At 61.3% G+C, this 16,263-nt stretch overlaps 1 protein-coding gene across 2 annotated transcripts in view; it reads left to right on the top strand.

Moving 5' to 3' along the window:
* The first annotated feature begins 267 nt into the window (after positions 1 to 267).
* Positions 268 to 16,263, top strand: part of CD82 (CD82 molecule) — a 37,624-nt gene continuing 21,628 nt past the window's right edge. Inside the window, exon 1 of one of the 2 annotated variants that reach the window (XR_013757652.1) lies at positions 268 to 932. The gene's annotated coding sequence lies outside the window, so the exon portion shown is untranslated. The remainder of the gene's footprint in view (positions 933 to 16,263) is intronic. The other variant, XM_079103045.1, reaches the window with a different exon arrangement.

The raw sequence follows: 16,263 nt of genomic DNA, 5'->3' as shown, positions 1-16,263 counted from the left end.
CTGCTCCACCACAGCTGGCTGGCCGGGCCACTTCTCTAGGGGCCAGTCCAGGCAAGCTGGGGCAGCATGAAGCCTGTGATTCAGGGCTTGGGGCTGGATCCTTCTCACCACCGCCTCCAGCATGAGACGCCAAGACCATGACTTCCCTTCTCTAAGCCTCAGGTTGCACATCAGTAAAATGGGCGCAACTTGAGTAGGGCATGAGTGGTGGGAATTCAAGGGTTAGTTCGTTTACAGCAGCTTGGCATGGAGCCTGCTCCCCGACAGGAGCTCAATCAATGGTGGCTGTTAGCATTTTCACAAAGCGCCTGGGCCCAGGCCGCCTCCTGATAGAGGCCGGGACTTGGAACGCAAACCGCTCCCACGCTGTTCCCGGTTGCACCCGGATACAGACGCCCTGGAATGCCAGCGTGGGGGCCCCAGGCCAGCGCCCCGAGTTGGCCAGGATTAGGGAGGCGCCGAGAACCCGCGGGGGCGTGGCCTCGTCCAGGCGGGCCAGGAGTGGGCTTGGAGAAGAAAGCGGGGACGACGGGAGGCCCTCGGAAGGCCGCCAGCGGAGGAGGGTGAGGGAGGCCGACGGGAGCGGAACGTTAGGTAGTCCGGGGCGGCCTCACTCCCTGCGCGACCTGGAGGTGGGACGGGCCGGGATCCCAGAGGGAGGCCATAACGGGGCAGGGCAAGGGGCGTGGCCTCTCCTCCAGCAGGGCCGGGGGCGGGGCCGGCGGGCTCGCGGAGGGCGGCCAGGGGGCGTGTCGGGCGGAGCCTCCGGGGCGGGGCCGGGGCGGGGCCTGGCCGGGGCCCCTGCGCTCCCCGACAGCCTCGGGAGGGGGCCCGAGGAGAGACTGAGCTCCGGCTGCGCAGTCCGACGCGGACCGGGGCGCGCGAGCGACGCGGGACTTGTTGTAGCGCGGAGCAAAAAGCGAAGCCAGCAGGTGAGAAGGGGGCTTGGGGAGGCCGGTCGGACAAGCAGAGGCCAAGTTAGTGCTCGTCCCCACTTCCGCAGCCGGCTGCGGCAGCTTGCCTCTCCGAGTGACAGGGCAGTGCAGCTGGGGGTGAGAAAGCCTTAGCTGCGTCCTGAAGCCCCTGGTTCTCCGTTTCCGCCATGCACAACGGCAGCTGGGTGGCCCCGAGCCGGTCCCTGCGCCGGGCTCTGGCTCTCTCGGGTCCGGTAGCAGGAAGTTGAACCAGGTGATTCGTCTCCTGTTCTCACCAGAACCCCGGAAGGTGAGGGCCTGCGGTGAAGCCGCGGGTTTGCAGATCGCGCTGCTCCGTCGTAGATTGCCTCCTTGCAAAGTGGGATTGAACCAGGCGACTTGCTTTAAAGTTCACACTGCTTCCTCGGATGGGGCTCGAATTCGTGAGCCACGGCAAGGGGACCCAGAGCAGGGGGTTTCCGTTCTTTCCCTTCTCCCAAATTCTGAGCTCAGCGGAGGAGCTGGGCCCCCAAAGACTTCAAGTCGGAAACTCAGCGGGGCTTTTCCAGGTGATCTGGTCCGCGGGTCCCACAGCCCACCCTACCAACAGCGCTCTTATCGCGGTGAATGGGGAAGAGAAGGGAAAACCCCACCGAACCCTGTGCCCAGAGGCAAGTTCAGGCTCCTGGGGCTCTTGTGACACGGCCGGCCAGCGTGGGCTGAAAGGCTCTGTCCCTGGTAGTGTGTGCCCTGTTTCGGCCTGCTACCTGGGATCCTAGTTTAGTGGTCAAGGACTTTGGGACCAAACAACTTGAATTGCACTTCAAACTTCAGTTTCCTGGTATGTAAATTGGGAGTAATGGCAGAACCCAAGTAGCAAGAACTGCACAAGATAAGGTGTATACAGTGCCTAGCAAGGTGCCAGCCCCCAGGCAGGACTCATTATGGGATAGCTGCAGAGGTGGCTGAGCAGGTGATGGACTGGTTTTCTGCCGGGAAATGAGCCTGACCTTGTGGGAGCCAGTAATTGCCACCTGCCACCATCATCACTTGGTTCATTAGGAGGTTGGTGTCTGTGTCATCTGGACCAAAGAGTGGCTGGGTTTTCCGTAATATTGTTTGAGGTTGCTGGGTTCGATTAAATAAACCAAAACGCATTTACTGAGCACCTACTATCTCTAAGACAGAGCTAGGGGAGGCAGAGGTGGACTCGCTAGACCTGGCCCTGTCCTCGTCCTGAGCTACTGACACTCCCACCATGTCTCTGCTGGAGAAGGTCACTTATACCCAGGGACACATGGGATTGTGAGGGTCTGTGCCGTCCTGGTGACTGGGACCTGGCTACTCCATTGCGAGCTTGGCTGCGGTGGAGGTGTGGGCAGGAGGGCCCTGTGTCTGCCTGGGCAGGGTCTCACACCAGAGGACACTGCAGGTGCTTCACATCAGGTGCCTGTGTCTGCTGGGGAGATGAGCTATGTGCGGTGGAACCGCTGGGAAGGCCCACAGAGTAGAGACGAATGGAAGGCCACACTCTGGAAGGGGACTATGTGTGTGTGCGGGGCGGGGGGAGGCATTCGGGAGCTGAGGGGTGCAGGGGTGAGACACTTGAGAACCAGCACAGGGGTGAGACTTCAGCAGTACTTTCTGCCCGGGCCCCCCGGTCCTCGGGCTCAGGTCAACCTGGAGCACAGACTCCTCTTTCAGTGGCCGGAGGTGAGAGTTGGTGGTGGTGGCGGGGATAGGGGGCTCTGAGTGGGGAGGGGGAGACCCACAGTGCCATTAGGCCCAGCAGACATCTGATGGGACGCCTCCCCCTCCCTCCGCCTCAGGGGAGGCTCAGCCACGCCTTCCGGCCTCTCTTACAAGATGCAGAGAGAAAGGGCCAGAGGATCTTCAGGGCCCTGAGGAGTGGCCAGATGGTGCACTGGGCAGGAAAGAAGGTCATATCAAATGCAAGGTCACCCGTTCTGGTTCCTCAGGAGCTGCTGGGTTGATCAGTCTGTTGAAGCCTGGAACTGTGGGGTGCGAGCAGGACTGGCGGGTAGGCTGGGCGCCTGGAGGGCCCTGAATGCCAAGGTGAGAAGTTCAGATTCAAGCTGTAGACAGTGGGGGCCGCTGAAGTCTCCCGCGTGACGTAGTGGGTGGCACCGTGGGAAGGGCATCTGTGGCAGATGCGCGGGGTGAAGGGATAGAGAACCGATGGCTAGGGTGATGGGGACCGAGGGGCCTGGGCAGCGGCCCCACGTGGCTCAGCCCCGTTTGCCTCTGGCCGAGGGGATAGAAAAGTCCAGCATGCCTGCACTTCTTTCTGCTCCTCGCCCTGCCCAGCCAGGGTGCTCGGCAGGGGCTCAGCAAGGTAGCTGAATTGGGTGGGTGGGGTCCCAGCCACAGCAGGGAGCCACCCACGGAGGCCCCTTGTTCACCATGAAGGAGAGGCGTCCGGGCCAGGCCCAGGGCAGCGGGCTGGTGGTTAAGGTCCCAGTGGGTGCAAAGAAGCAGCTGCGGGTCTCCTCACCTAGTCCAGAGGGCAGAGCTCACCGGTCAGCCTGTGCTGTCCTTGGGAGGGGACAGGGGCTTGGTTCCCTTGGGACCCTGAAGTCTCAGCCGAGCAGGGGCGGCCCTCTCTGGAGGCCTCAGACTAGAGTAGGAAGTCCTGTTGGCCATCTCTGCCCCCGGGGACCATCCAGTCTGCTGAGGACCAGACACGTCTGAGCAAACCGCAGCCCTGGGCCTTCCTTAAGTCAGGAGCATCTGGGATCTGTTGGCACCCCTGTTTTGGCCTTGGCCTTGGCCCTGGCCCGGCTTCCTCTCTCCTATGGAAGTTGTGCTTTAATCACGAGCTTCAAACAGCCAGCAGCTGGCTCTGGTGAGAGGTGGGAAAGTCCAGGTCTCTTGCCCAGGCCCCTGTGTGAGAGGGACAGGCCAAGCTGGGGGAGCGTTTCATCCCAGCAGGGACTGTCCTGCCCACCAGTCCCCCTCCCCTGAGCCTGGGCCTGAGGAGCTTGGAGGGGCAGCCCAGAGGTAAACAGGCTGGGTGGTGTGCTGCTCCCTCCTCTTGGCCCCCGGGCTCCCTGCAAAGAGGCAGCCAGCCACAGACCCAGCACCGCTGAGAGCCAACTGACATCTCTCGGGGCTGACTCCTTGCCCATTCACCCCGGGATTCCCCTAGTCGTGGTGGTTTCCTGTCTGCATCTGATTCACTCTGTGCTGACATGGAGCAGCAGCCGAGGGGAGCAAGGAGGCCTGGATTCTGATCTTGCAATTAGTTCCAACTCTGCTCTTTGTATGCTGTGTGACCTTAGATAAGTTCCTTTCCCTCTCTGGGCTTCCCTTCCCTATACTGTTGATGGCCTATTCTTTACTTGGTTTTCAGGGGGTTCTAGAACCTGGCATCTTTCCCTTACAACGTGGGGCCCATGTGTGAATATACACCTGTGCATACATATGCACACACACATATGCTAAGTCCCAGCACAGAGCAGGGCCGGGCAACTCTCCTGGGACACACTTGTCCTGCCTCCCTGCTCTTCCATCCCGGCCCCTTCCTGAAGCCCCTGCCTTCTCTCTGAGTTGCATAGGGAGGGGAAGCAGGGTGGTGCAGTGCCACCTTCCAGCTAGAATCCTGAGTCCCCGTCCCTGGCTGTGGGACTCTGAGCTTCGATGTCTGAATCTGTAATTTGGGGCCGATGGCAGTGTCCTCATGGAACGTCATGAGGCTGACGCAGAAGCCACTGTCGTACCCAGCACTTTCTGCTCGTCACGTAGTGATTGCTCAATAAACGAGAGCGGCCGTTACTCTGCACCAGGCTGGCTGGTACCTCGCTGCTCCTCAGGTCCCCGCGACGGTCCTCAGGGTAGCTTCTGTGCCGTCTCTGCCTCTCCAACATCCATCCTGTCCATCTGTGCCACACGCCCTAGCTCTTCCAGGGCGGCTGGTTCGGGAGGGGGTCAGTCTGGACGTCGCTGGCTGGCAGGAGGACCGCTTTCCCTCCCCTCCCCGTGCGTGCCCACGCGGGCACTCTCACCCTGTCTTGCTGGTCTTGGTGTATGGAGGCCTTGGCTTCTGGGAGGCCTTCTGGGCAGGGACTGTAGCCTGGACTCCTGGCGTGAGGCTTGGCACCCGGCAGGCACTCAGGAGCTAGCTGGGGAGCCAGGAAGCAGGACCCGGTGCCCCTGCCTTGCCCTCTGCTGTCCCCCCTACACCTGGAACCTGGTCCCAGGCACCGGGAGCAGCTGCTTGGCCCCCGTCACCCTGGCCAGGCCCTCTGCCTCCCTTCTGCTGCCTGGCCTTTACCCTGCAGAGAGGGGAACAGCCTGACTTCCCTAGCCCAGCCCCGTGGGGGGCCCGTGGCCTGCTGTGAACCCTGACTCAGCCAGCGAAGGCATCCTCAGGTCAGCAATTTGTGGGTGGTGCTGCCGCCCGTGGGCATGGGCTGGGAGGGGAAGGTGCCCACTTGGGCACGGTCCACGCAGGCTCCTGGAGGCAGCTCTGGGGTGCACCCTCTCCTCTGACTTCTTGGCTTCCTGTGGAGGCACCTGCCCTTTTGGGGGCCCACCGCTGGCTTTTCCTGTGGAGGAGCCTGGGCTGTCAGGGCCACTGCAGAGGGATGGACATGGTGCCGAAGGCTGGCGTGAGGAAGCCTGTTCATGTCCTGCTCTGCTGTGGAGCTGCCCAGTGCCCTTGGCTGGGGGAAGCGGGCGAGGCCCCCGGGCTGCTGCCTCTCTCCTCAGTGAGTGTTCCAGAGCCTTCCGGGGTCCCGGGGAGATCACAGACCTCAGACCAAACTCCTGGAGGTGGTTCCACTGTGGCTACTGGGCAGCGGGGCCTGGCCTTGGGCAAGTGTCTCAGCCGCTCTGTGTCAGATCGAGCACCCGTTATCCACAGGATCCCCATCTGCAGGTTCAACCAGCTACAGATCAGAAATATCAGGGAACAAACTGCTGTCTATTCCAAACATGTAGACTTTTTAAAGTTGTCATGTTGTTGAACAAAACAGTGTAACAACGGTTTACACAGCATCTATGTCCTGGCAGGAATTGTGAGTAGTGTGGAGATGATTTAAAGTGTATTGAGATGGGTGTAGGTTATATGCAAATATTATGCCATTTTTTATAAGCGACTTGAGACCCCACGGGCACCCAGGGGCGCCGTCCATGCCTCACGGGGCTGCTTGGCGTGGATACAGGAGCTACTCTTTGTGCCACATCTAGGACAGTGCCTGGACCCAGTAAGTGCCTACCTGTGGATTTTGAAACTTGTTATTAATAGGAAGCAGGATTTAAGGCTTTGGAGTAGGGGCTAGCTTGGGTCTGGGGACCAGACACCTGGGTTCAGGTCCCAGCCCATCCATGTGACCTGGGGCAAGTTTCCACCCTTCTCGAATTGCAGAACCTTAACTACCATAACTACCATAACTACCGTCCTGTTCCACCTGTCCTGTTCCACGTGGCTTTTGCCAGTGAGGCAGTGTTGGGCAGCTGCAAGGATTTTTCCCCAGCAAAAGGTCTTCTGGGTGCCTGTCCTGTCCCCTGCACTGCAGCAGGCTGGGACACAGGAGGTTGGCAGGTCCCAGGGAGGCACTGCAAACACAGGTCGCAGAGCTGCTCCCCACTCAACAAGGCCAGAATGTGGGTAGGTCCCCTACAGGTGTCACCACCTACACTTACAGAGGGTAGATTAGAGATGATTATCCTTTCTTTTCCCAATTTTCTGAATCTTCTGCAGTGAGCTGGTGTAGTTTTTATATTCAAGAAAAAAAATTCATACAATAAAGCTATAAAAATATTTTTACATATGTAAACAACGTGTTATGTGAACTTGAATCACATTGAGGTTTCGTTGCTAATAAATCCTATCTTCTCAAAGGCAGGGGAGAGTGTTGGTCGGAAGCAAATTATCAGTGCGTTGAGCCTCAGAAACTGTAGGGAGTGTCCAGGCCACTCCAGCTGGGAGGGCAGAGTCAGATATGGAGGGAGGGTAATCCAGCTCTGCAGGCGGGGACCCACCCTGGGCGCTGGGTGGTGTTCGGAAAGCAGTTCAACAGTAGCTGGAATGAACCGGCTGGTAGCCTCTCTGAGCCTCAGCGTTCTCATCTGAGAAACAGGGAGGATGCAAACACCTCGGGGGCTTCGGGAGGGTTCAGTGAACTAAATGCAGTTGAAGATGGAGCGCCAAAAGGAAGCTCATGACTTAGAAGTCCTACCAGAAATGTGGCTTTAGATCCGGGGCCCCAGGGCTTCCTCTCTGACCTAGAACTGGCAGAGTTCGCTGGACTGGCAGAGTTCCCCGGCTGGACAAGAGCCTGCTTCCACGCGGGACCAGGGGACAGGAGCGGGAACCGCGGATCGCAGGCTCTCTGCAGGCACCCTGGCCCTGGGAGAGGCGAGAGGTGACTGGCTGAGCTCGCCCAGAGGGGCATCTCCCAGGAACCAATCAGATACGCCACTGTGGGGTCTGGGGCGGGGAGCGGAGAAGGGGGCGGAGCGAGACTGGAGGCCTTTCCCTGGTAGAGGTCCCTGGCCAGGCGTCAAACGCAGGGAGGAGCGGGCGTCCCCAGCCGCACTCACACGAGTCCTTTGAGTGGTGCCTGGTGCGCCGTCGGCACGCCATAAACGTTGGTTTGTTGCAGTGATAATAATCATAATTAGAAGGCGCACCGCTGCAGAGGAAGATCCTCTCCCATCACTCTTAGGAGATGGATCGTCCCAAGGTGGTTGCAGTGGACTGTGTAAATTGTCATTTGTAGAGGAGATAGAAACCCAGCAGGGGAGGATCGACTTCTCTGAAGTCATGCAGCAGGCGAGTGGGTGTCCAGGCTTTGGGTCACCCTCCCACAGGTAGACAGCCTATCTCCCTCACCCCTGGCCTCTCTGAACACAGAGTAACTGGGGCAGAAAGGATGTGTCTTCTGCATTTAGTGTCAGCCCCAAAGCCCGGGATCCCCTTTCTCTGTGTCCTCTCCCCTGCCTGGCAGGGTGACCAGCAGGCTTCTCTTTTGTCGGGAGACAGAGTAGCATTGAGCTGCGATTCTCAAACTTTGTGTAAGCGGCATGGAGGGAAACCCTGGGGTTGTCACTACAGCGGGGGGCTCCTCCAGCCTCTCGGGCATTGACGTCAAGGTCAACCAGACCTCGGTACTGGCCAGCTCTACCTCCCGGTGTCCACTCACCTGCGGGCAGGTTTTCAGCCTCCCCGAGCTTTGGTTACCATGAGGATTAAATGAGATAACACTGATAGCTTGCTTCAGATTCCCCTTATCCTTCCGATCGTGCTTGTCCGGGCCATGTAGAATGTGGGTGCTTCCAGATGGTTCCAGCTCTCAGAGCAGGGGGCCTCAGGCCAGCGACTCCAACACAGGAAACAGATATTTCTTGTCAACTTTTAAAAAAAGGTTCATCTTCATCTGAACCAAATGGCCACCCAAAAACCCCCCAAACTTTCTAATTGTGGAGGAAAGTTTTTGTGAAAAAATTTGTAGGGTGAAAACCAGACACATGGGAGGAAATAACCACCCAGAGGTAACCACTGCTGGCGGTTTGGTGTTTTGGCTTAAAAAAAAAAAGTGCACACACTCCAAATTGGGATCCTACCAAGTGAGCCCCTTGCCCGGCTTACTGTGTGGGGCACAGGGACAAGGGTCCCGTGTGACTCAATCGTCTTCCACAGTGAGCTTCCCAACTCCAGATCATCAGAGCACAGGAGCTTCCTGTGACTTGCCAGAGTGTCGCCGGCTCGCAAGGCAGGCCATCTGAATTTTTCATTAGCATCCACATTGCTATAGTGACCACCTGTCCTTTCACTTACTTTGTGCTTAAATCTCCTGAGCTCACGAAGTGCATTCTTAGAAGTGGCTTCCCGGCTGGGTGGTCTTTAAACTCAACGTCTCAGGACCAGTCTCAAGAGCCCTCTCCTCCATGCACATAAAAACACCCCCAGCTGTAGCCCCAGCCCCACGACGGGAGGCTTGGCCAACCCAGAGGCTAGTTGGCCGCCCAGGGGGAGGCGCGGGCTCGGGTGTGCTCAGTGAGCCAAAGGGACGGACAGCGGGAGAACGCCAGCGCAATTACGGTCTGACTTTTGACTCTCCTCCGTCCTCTCTGGCACCTACGATACCATTAACTAATTATGGGATCTCTTTACTATTTAATTTCCCATCCCTGCCGTGACTCCTTTCCAAACAGCCTTATGGAAACCAGGGAGACGAGGCCGTGGGAGGAAGTGTCTCTGGAGTAGGAGGTGGACGTGGTACTTACTGCCGTGGTTCTCAAAATGACTTGTGCAAGACGCACTTGGAGGGTCCCTCAAAGCCTCACCCCCAGAGCGGCTGGTTCTCTTGGCTTGGGGCCCCACCAAGAATGTTCATTTCTTTCCTTTACCCATCCTTCTTCCCTTCCTCCTTTCTTCCCTTTCTCTTTCTTTTTTCCCATAGTAGAGACTGAATCCAGGGGCACTCTAGACCGAGCTACACCTTTTTATTTTATTTTGAGACAGTCTTGCTAAGTTGTAGAGGCTGGTCTTCAATTTACCATCCTCCTGCCTCAGCCTCCTGGGTTGCTGGGATTCCAGGTGTGCACCCCTGTTCCTGGTTGAAAAGGAACATTCCTAACACTTGATCCGGCGGGACTGCAGTACCGCACTTTGAGAACCAGCAGGGTAGTGGAAGGAGGGAGGGGTGGGCTTGTGTTGAATTCCGGCTCCTGGTGCTGCCCAGAGTGGGCACTCATCCGGTGAGGCCCGAGCTCACCACCCCCTCCCTGACCCACCACCTCCCACTCCTTCTCCACTGTGGGCTTCATACATATGGAAACTTAATGAGCAGCAGGAAGAGATGATGATCACCACCCCCATTTTACAGAAAGGAAAAACTGAGGTCTGACGGCACCTGCTGCGTCCGAGGCTACCCTGGAAGGCGGCAGGAGAGGTCCCACTGGAACTTGGGACCCTGTGCCCCAGGCCCCGCCTTCTCCCTGCAGGCCTGTCTTCCCTGACCCTGTACCTGCCCCAAGACCCCGGGAGGGCAGCAGGGAGGCGGCTCCCCTGGGCTCTGAGAACTCCCCGCCCCAGCCCACCCGCTCTCTCTGTAACCGGATCCTCCCCCATGGCTCGGTTCCAGCCCGGGTGCCTTCCCAGTTGTTGTGGCAGATTTTCTGGGAAGCCAGAAACTTCCTCCTGCCCAACCTGGGCTGCGCTGGCAGGAGCCGGGTGGGGGCGTGGGATGTGTGCGTGAGCCGTGGCGTCCAGTCCCGGGGCGGCCCCCAGCGGCCCCCGGCAGAGCTCCCAGCCTGTTTTACAGATGAGGAACTGAGGGTCCAGGAGCTGCGGTTGTCCAAGGTCCCAGCTGAAAGGGGCAGAGCCGGCTTGCATCCAGACTCCCAGGCTGTGCCTGGTCTGGGCTGGAGGGTCCCGGAGGTGGAGGGAGCAGCCCTGTCCAGCCCCGCATCCTCGCAGAGAGGGTCAGCCCAGGGACAGTGCCCACTTGGGGTGCAGGCCTTGCAGGAGATCCATCTTGGTCCTGCTGGGCTGCTGCCTGGTTCTGGGCTCTGGGACAAGGCACCCCCTGGGCACGGAGTCGCGCTCCTCCTGATGACCCCTTGGTTTTCACAGCCATGGGCGGTGGACGCTTTCTCACGCTCTTGCTCCTCCAGCGTCCAGCAGCCCTGGGGACAGACAGGAGGTGTTATCCCCGAGCCTGTTCCCCCCAGAGGGTGACGGCGTGAGAGTCCCAGGGCCCTGCAGCTGAGGAGGGCTAGTCCCAGGCCAGGCCTGCCTTGTCCTTGCTGGTCACCCTGAGTTTGGCCATGATCCCCGCTGCTTCCCTAAGCGAGGAGAGAGGCTCCAGGCTCCTCTGTCCTCAGCCTCAGGGGCCCGTGCTGCTGGCCAGGCCGTGGGTCCTGGGAGCCAGGCGCCTGGGCTGTAGGGAAGGCTGGGCCGGGATCCTCGCTCGGCCGGGAGCCGCGGCGAGGGAAGACGGGCCTCGGCTGTCCGTCCCCAGCTGCCGGCCGGCCCTGCCCTCGTCCTGTGGCCTCGAGCCTCCTCACTCCCGGCCTGGCTCTGGCGCGTCTCCCCTCGGGGAAGCCTGGATCCTCTGGCCAAGCCCACCCCGCTGTCCTGGGTCCGTCTGTCCGGCGGCAGGAGAACCGGCTGACCCGGTTAGTTGACTCCAGCAGCCAGGCAGAGGTGGGCCCGGCGCCCGCGAGCCAGGCAGGGCTCTGGGCCGCCGGGTCTGTGTGCCGGGGGCTGGCCGGCCACAGGACCGCCGCTCTCTCGCTTGGGACCTTGCACAAGTCACCTGTCTTCTCCTAAGAGTGACAAGGGGCCTGTCCTCACCGATGACCTGTGAGGCTCCTGGGAGGAGAGTGCCAGCCGCCCGCGGGCCCCGGGCTGGTCCTTGGTCTCGGGCGTGAGACCTGCTCCAGTAGTGGGGGTCCTAGACTCCCCAAGGGATGAGCCCGCCCTGCAGAGGCCACTGGCCAGGTGCTACAGGCCCTCGCTGGTTCCTGCCTTGCCCGGGACCCACCTCTCTGAGCCTCAGTTTCCAGATCTTTCCTCCAACCTCAGACTCACACCTGATGAGCCCACGGGAGGCTTCCTGTGCTGGACAGACAGGGGTGGGAATGCAGGTAACCTGAGGCCCCGAGGGCTCCGGTGCAGAGCCCTTGAGCCCAGCCACTTGCTGCCCATTGACACGTCCCTTTGCCTTCTGAAGACGCAGCCTGTGTTCCCTCCAAGGTCCTTGCTTCCTGTGGGAGAGGGGCCCAGTTGCCCGCCCAGGTGTGAGGCCCTGAGTGACTATCTGTGACTGAGCTGGTCAGCAACATCCCAGGCCTGGCGCCTGGGGTCCACTAGGGGCACAGGCTCCTTCTCTCTGCGTGGTTGACTGGCTGCGTGCCCGCTCCCCCACTCTGTGTGGCCCAGAACCTTCTCCCAATAGTAGCCATCGGCACACTCCTCTTACTGTGCTGGAGCCTCTTGCTCCTTAGGCTTCCACCTCCTAAGGGACAGAGTGTGGCCACCCCAGGCAGAGAAGCAGCCTGCCTGAGCCCGCCGCCAGGACTCCCTGCCCTCCACCCACGCTGGCCAGGCTGTCCCTCTACGGAAGCAAGAAGAGGGAGGCTAGGGTCGGGTGGCGGTTGATTGCCCCCTTGCTTTAGGATCTGCACAGGGGCTGTCCCCACCTCACAGAAAGGGAGGGAGTGGGTGGTGGGGTTGGCGGCTCCTTTCTTCCGAAGGGGTTCCTTGGGGCTATTGGGACCTGGTGCTGGCCGTGACTTCACCATGGTGGCCGAGGCCAGGTTCCTTTTGCCTGCTTCTGCTTCCTTAGGGAGCACCCCAGCACCTTCTGGTGACAGAGACCCAGGCCAGCTTGGGAATCTTGGTGGGGGTGCAGGGCTCTGCTGGGCTCCGGTCCTGCTGTCTCTAGGATCTGGGGGAGGCCTGGGCTGACCAGAGTGGGCTGGGAAGGGGCCATGGCTGGTGGCTGGTAAGGGACAGAGAGCTGCAGGGTGCTCAGGAAGCCCCAAGGGGACACAGGGCTCTTGGCTACAAAATGGGCCTGTCAGGGTGGGCACTCAGGGCAGCCTCTGGGTGGCCGGGGGGCAGAGTGGACCTGGCTGCTGGTGGGATCCAGCCTGGGCCAGCTTCCATCCACCCCAGGGTTCGCCTGTCTCCCCTGCAGAGACCCCAGGCCCAGGTCAGCCGGTGGGAGCCCCACGCTCCTCCCTTCTCCCTCCTCCCTCCTCCCTCCTCCTGGTCCTCTGCTGCCCTTTCCTCTCCGCCCAGCAGGACTCTTGAGAGCCCTGGTGGGACCTAAGCCCGTGGCCTCCTGCCGAGGACACCCTGGGGCTAGAGGCCATGTGGCCTTGCCTCCTGGGAAGCCCAAGAGGCCGGGAGCCCTGGGGAGGGCACCTGACTGGACAGCCAAGTGCCTGGGCTAGTTATGTGGCCCCTGTCCCACCGCAGGCCAGCAACGTGCTGGGGGGACACGGCCCTTCCTCCAGGTCATGGGGGGCCAGGCTACGCAGCTGATGTGGAGATGGGGTCCCAGGGTGGCTCCTCCCTGCGCAGGGCTGGCGAGGAGACCTGGTGTTCATGGGCTGCCCGCGTGTCCCGGAGACGGTCCTGGATGCTGCGGAGGGAAGGCCCAGAGGACCACAGAGGACGCCTGGAGGAGGCAGGTGAGGGGCGGCCTGGGCAGCCCCCAGCTGGTGCCCAGAGGCCAGCCTGCCCCAGGGGTCCTCGGGCCCTGGCCTGTGTGCAGGCCCATCACCCTCCCTGGCTCTGTCCCCCGTCACTTCCCCCGAGGCCAGAGCAGCCCGATGCTCCCGGGGGCGCCAAGACCTGTGCCCTGGGAGGCAGGGATGGGGACCGCATTTCCCAGAGGCAGGAGCTGAGACTCAGGAGGGGTGACCGGAGGGGCAGACAGTGGGCCGTGACGGAGGGCAGTGCTCCCGAGGGGCTGTGGGGAGGGCACCCTGGGGGACAGGGCCTCGCATCTGCCCGCCCGGGTGCGGGGTGAGAGGGCCGCCCGCGGCCTCCGGGTCCCTGGTCAGTGCCCGCTCTCCTTCATCACCCGCTCAGGCCACAGCCGGTCTCAGTTTTAGGCCTCCCAGCCTGGCCCAGAGGGGACCCTTGCCAGCCCGTCTGGCCAGGCTCTGCAATGGGCATAGAGCCGCGCCTGGTGGCAGCCCAGGGTGTCGCCTGGCGCTCGAGCGTGAGCTGGGCTCAAACCCACCAGCCGGGCTCAGCTCGGCAGGGCTGCTCTAGCTCCCGCCTTTTATCGCCTTGCTGCAGGCGGCACAGTGTGGCCCTGGAGCACGGGGGCTCTGGTCAGCATGTTGTCTGATTCCCAGCCATGCCAGCTGTGTCACCTGGGGCTCAGTGTCTTCAGCTGTAAAATGTCAAAACCGGCCAGGCGCGATGGCCCGTGACTGTGATTGCAGCTGCTGGGGAGGCTGAGGCAGGAGGATCATGAGTTGGAGGCCAGCCTCAGAACTTAGCCAGGCGCTAAGCAACTCAGGGAGACCCTTCTCTAACAAAATACAAAATAGGGCTGGGGGTGTGGCTCAGTGGTCGAGTGCCCCAGGGTTCAATCCCGGGACCCCCAAACAAAACCATGGGGTCACTGAGAGGGCCAACCAAGCCAGGTGACCGCTCGGCACCATCTCTGGTGAGCAGCGACTGCAGAGATGCCAGCCCTGTCATTCGACGCTGGGGCCCGTGTTCTGAGGAGCCCCTCTGGTCCCTCAGCGAGCGGGGAGGGGAGCCCTGTGGTGCGTAAGGGGTGCTCCACTTTCGTGTCGGCTCCTGACACAGTGTGTTCGAGCAGAGGTGGTTCTGTCCACCCAGGTCCAGGCTGGGGTCATTCCCCCGTGGGGCTCCGTAAGCTGCAGCAGGCAGGGAACGACCCTGGGAAGGCAGCTCCCCCCCAGCCATTCGTTCTGGGTGGGGACACCTGCTGCCCTCTGGGTGGCCATGAGCAGGAAGCTGGGGTTGAAGGCTGCTGCTTCGGCCTGGCCTCTGCGCCCGCCTGTCACGCTGGCTAGGGGGAGTCCTTCCGAGAGGCTGCGGTGGACGCGGGGCCTCACCCTTGGCTCCCAGAAGCCCACGGCCTTGGGGTCTGGGCACTACTCACACCTCGCCTGACCAGTGTCCCCTCCAGTCACACAGTGGATACGACCTCCGACTCCAGTCAGAGGGCCTGGAATGCAAAGCTGTGCCACTGTCCCCTGTGTGACCAGGGCAAGGGCCTCCGCCCTCTGAGCCCAGCGCTCCGACATGCCTTGGGGGTTAAATGAGATAAAGTAGCGTGGCGGCCCCGTGGTGGGGGGTTTCCGTCAGTCTTTCTGTTCTTCAGTCTCCCCCGCTGGACCCCATTCCAAGCGCTTGGGTGCCGGTGATCCTCCTGGGGCAGTCCGCAGGATCTCGGTCTGCCCACGGCTTCATGCAGGCCCTCCTGCCATGCCAGGAGGGGACGCCTTGCTCTCAGGCCCCGACGACCTTTCCCAGGTGTCCTTAGCCTCTGCGCACACCCGCCGGGCCTAGGGAAACTCACTCTGACTTCTTTCTGGAAAAGTCCTGAGAGACCATTTTACAGATGAAGATACTGAGGCTCAGGGTGGGCCGCCGACTTGTCAAATGTCGCACAGCTCTGGGAAATGAGACTGGAATTCAGGGCTCTTCCAATTTGAAGTGCACATGATCTGCCTCATCATTCTGTACCCAGCCGTGGGCTGGAGAGAGGTCCTCGAAAGACGGCTGACTTCTGAGAGGCCCCTGGCGACCCGCGGACTGCCATCCAGGGCCCTGGAACTCAGCCTTCCTGGACCGCGTCTCCTGTAGTCCCTACGTGTCCTCTAACTTCCCACCTCGTGTCCCAGTTAGTTGTTGAGATGGCCATGTCCTCGGCCTCCATGGGGAGCCCTGGGCCAGTCGCTTTGGGCCGAGTGGAGTCCTGTGGTTCCATCTCTGTGCAGAACAGACCCTCTGCCAGGCCGTGACTGATCAGGCCGGGGCACCCGCCGCTGTCACCAGACCCCCCACCCCAACACCCACATGAAGATGCACATTTCCCAGGAAGGCGAGTGCACCGTCTCCTCTGGACCTCAGTCTCTTCTTTAAAGATGGGGGCTGGACGAGGTGAGGCCCAGTGCCTTTGTGGCACTGTGAATCTGAGTCCGTGACCCTGGGGACCCAACCTCCAGAGGGAGCAGGGCTGCAGGGGCCCAAGCAGCCTGCCGAGAAGCTGAGCACCGTCCAGAAGGGGAGCCTGGGGAGCGGGAGGTCGGAGGCTACAGCTCAGCCTCCAAGTGCGTCTTTGGCTGCACGGAGGCCAGGCGGGGAGACGGGACAGGAGAAGGCGCTCTTCCCCTCCCCTTCCCGTCAGGGTCCTCCCTCTTCACCCAAAGCCTCTCCAGGCTCCTTGCTGGGTTTTCGAGCAAAACCTCCTGCCAAGGGCCAGCCTGTGGCCTCGCCAGCCACCCCGGGCACGTCCTGGCCGGGAGTGGCGCAGCAGTGTTTTCCTTGCTGACAGGGAGCTGGGCCCAGGCCTCCAGGAGCTGGGTCAGGACAGGAGGGGACAGGCAGCCATGGGGTGTGGAAGGGTGGGGGTCCGGCCCGCCACCCGCTTCTCCCACCTGGCTGGCAGGTGAGGAAGGGGCCCTGGTCTCCGTCACACCTGAGTGCCAGTCATGGCTTAGGTGCTCGTGTGACCCTGTGCATGTCCCCAAGCCTCCGAGCCTCAGTTTCCCTATCTGTTAAGTGGAGTCATGGTCTCATGGGGGAGGGCCTTCCAGAGGCTAAATGAGCCGCAGTGCTGCTGGCCTCTGTCCTCCAAGTGCCAGGAGTCCACCC

Source organism: Sciurus vulgaris (genome assembly GCF_902686455.1).
Source record: "Sciurus vulgaris genome assembly, chromosome: 11".
NCBI lineage: Eukaryota > Metazoa > Chordata > Mammalia > Rodentia > Sciuridae > Sciurus > Sciurus vulgaris.
This window is presented reverse-complemented; position numbering and strand designations above follow the sequence as displayed.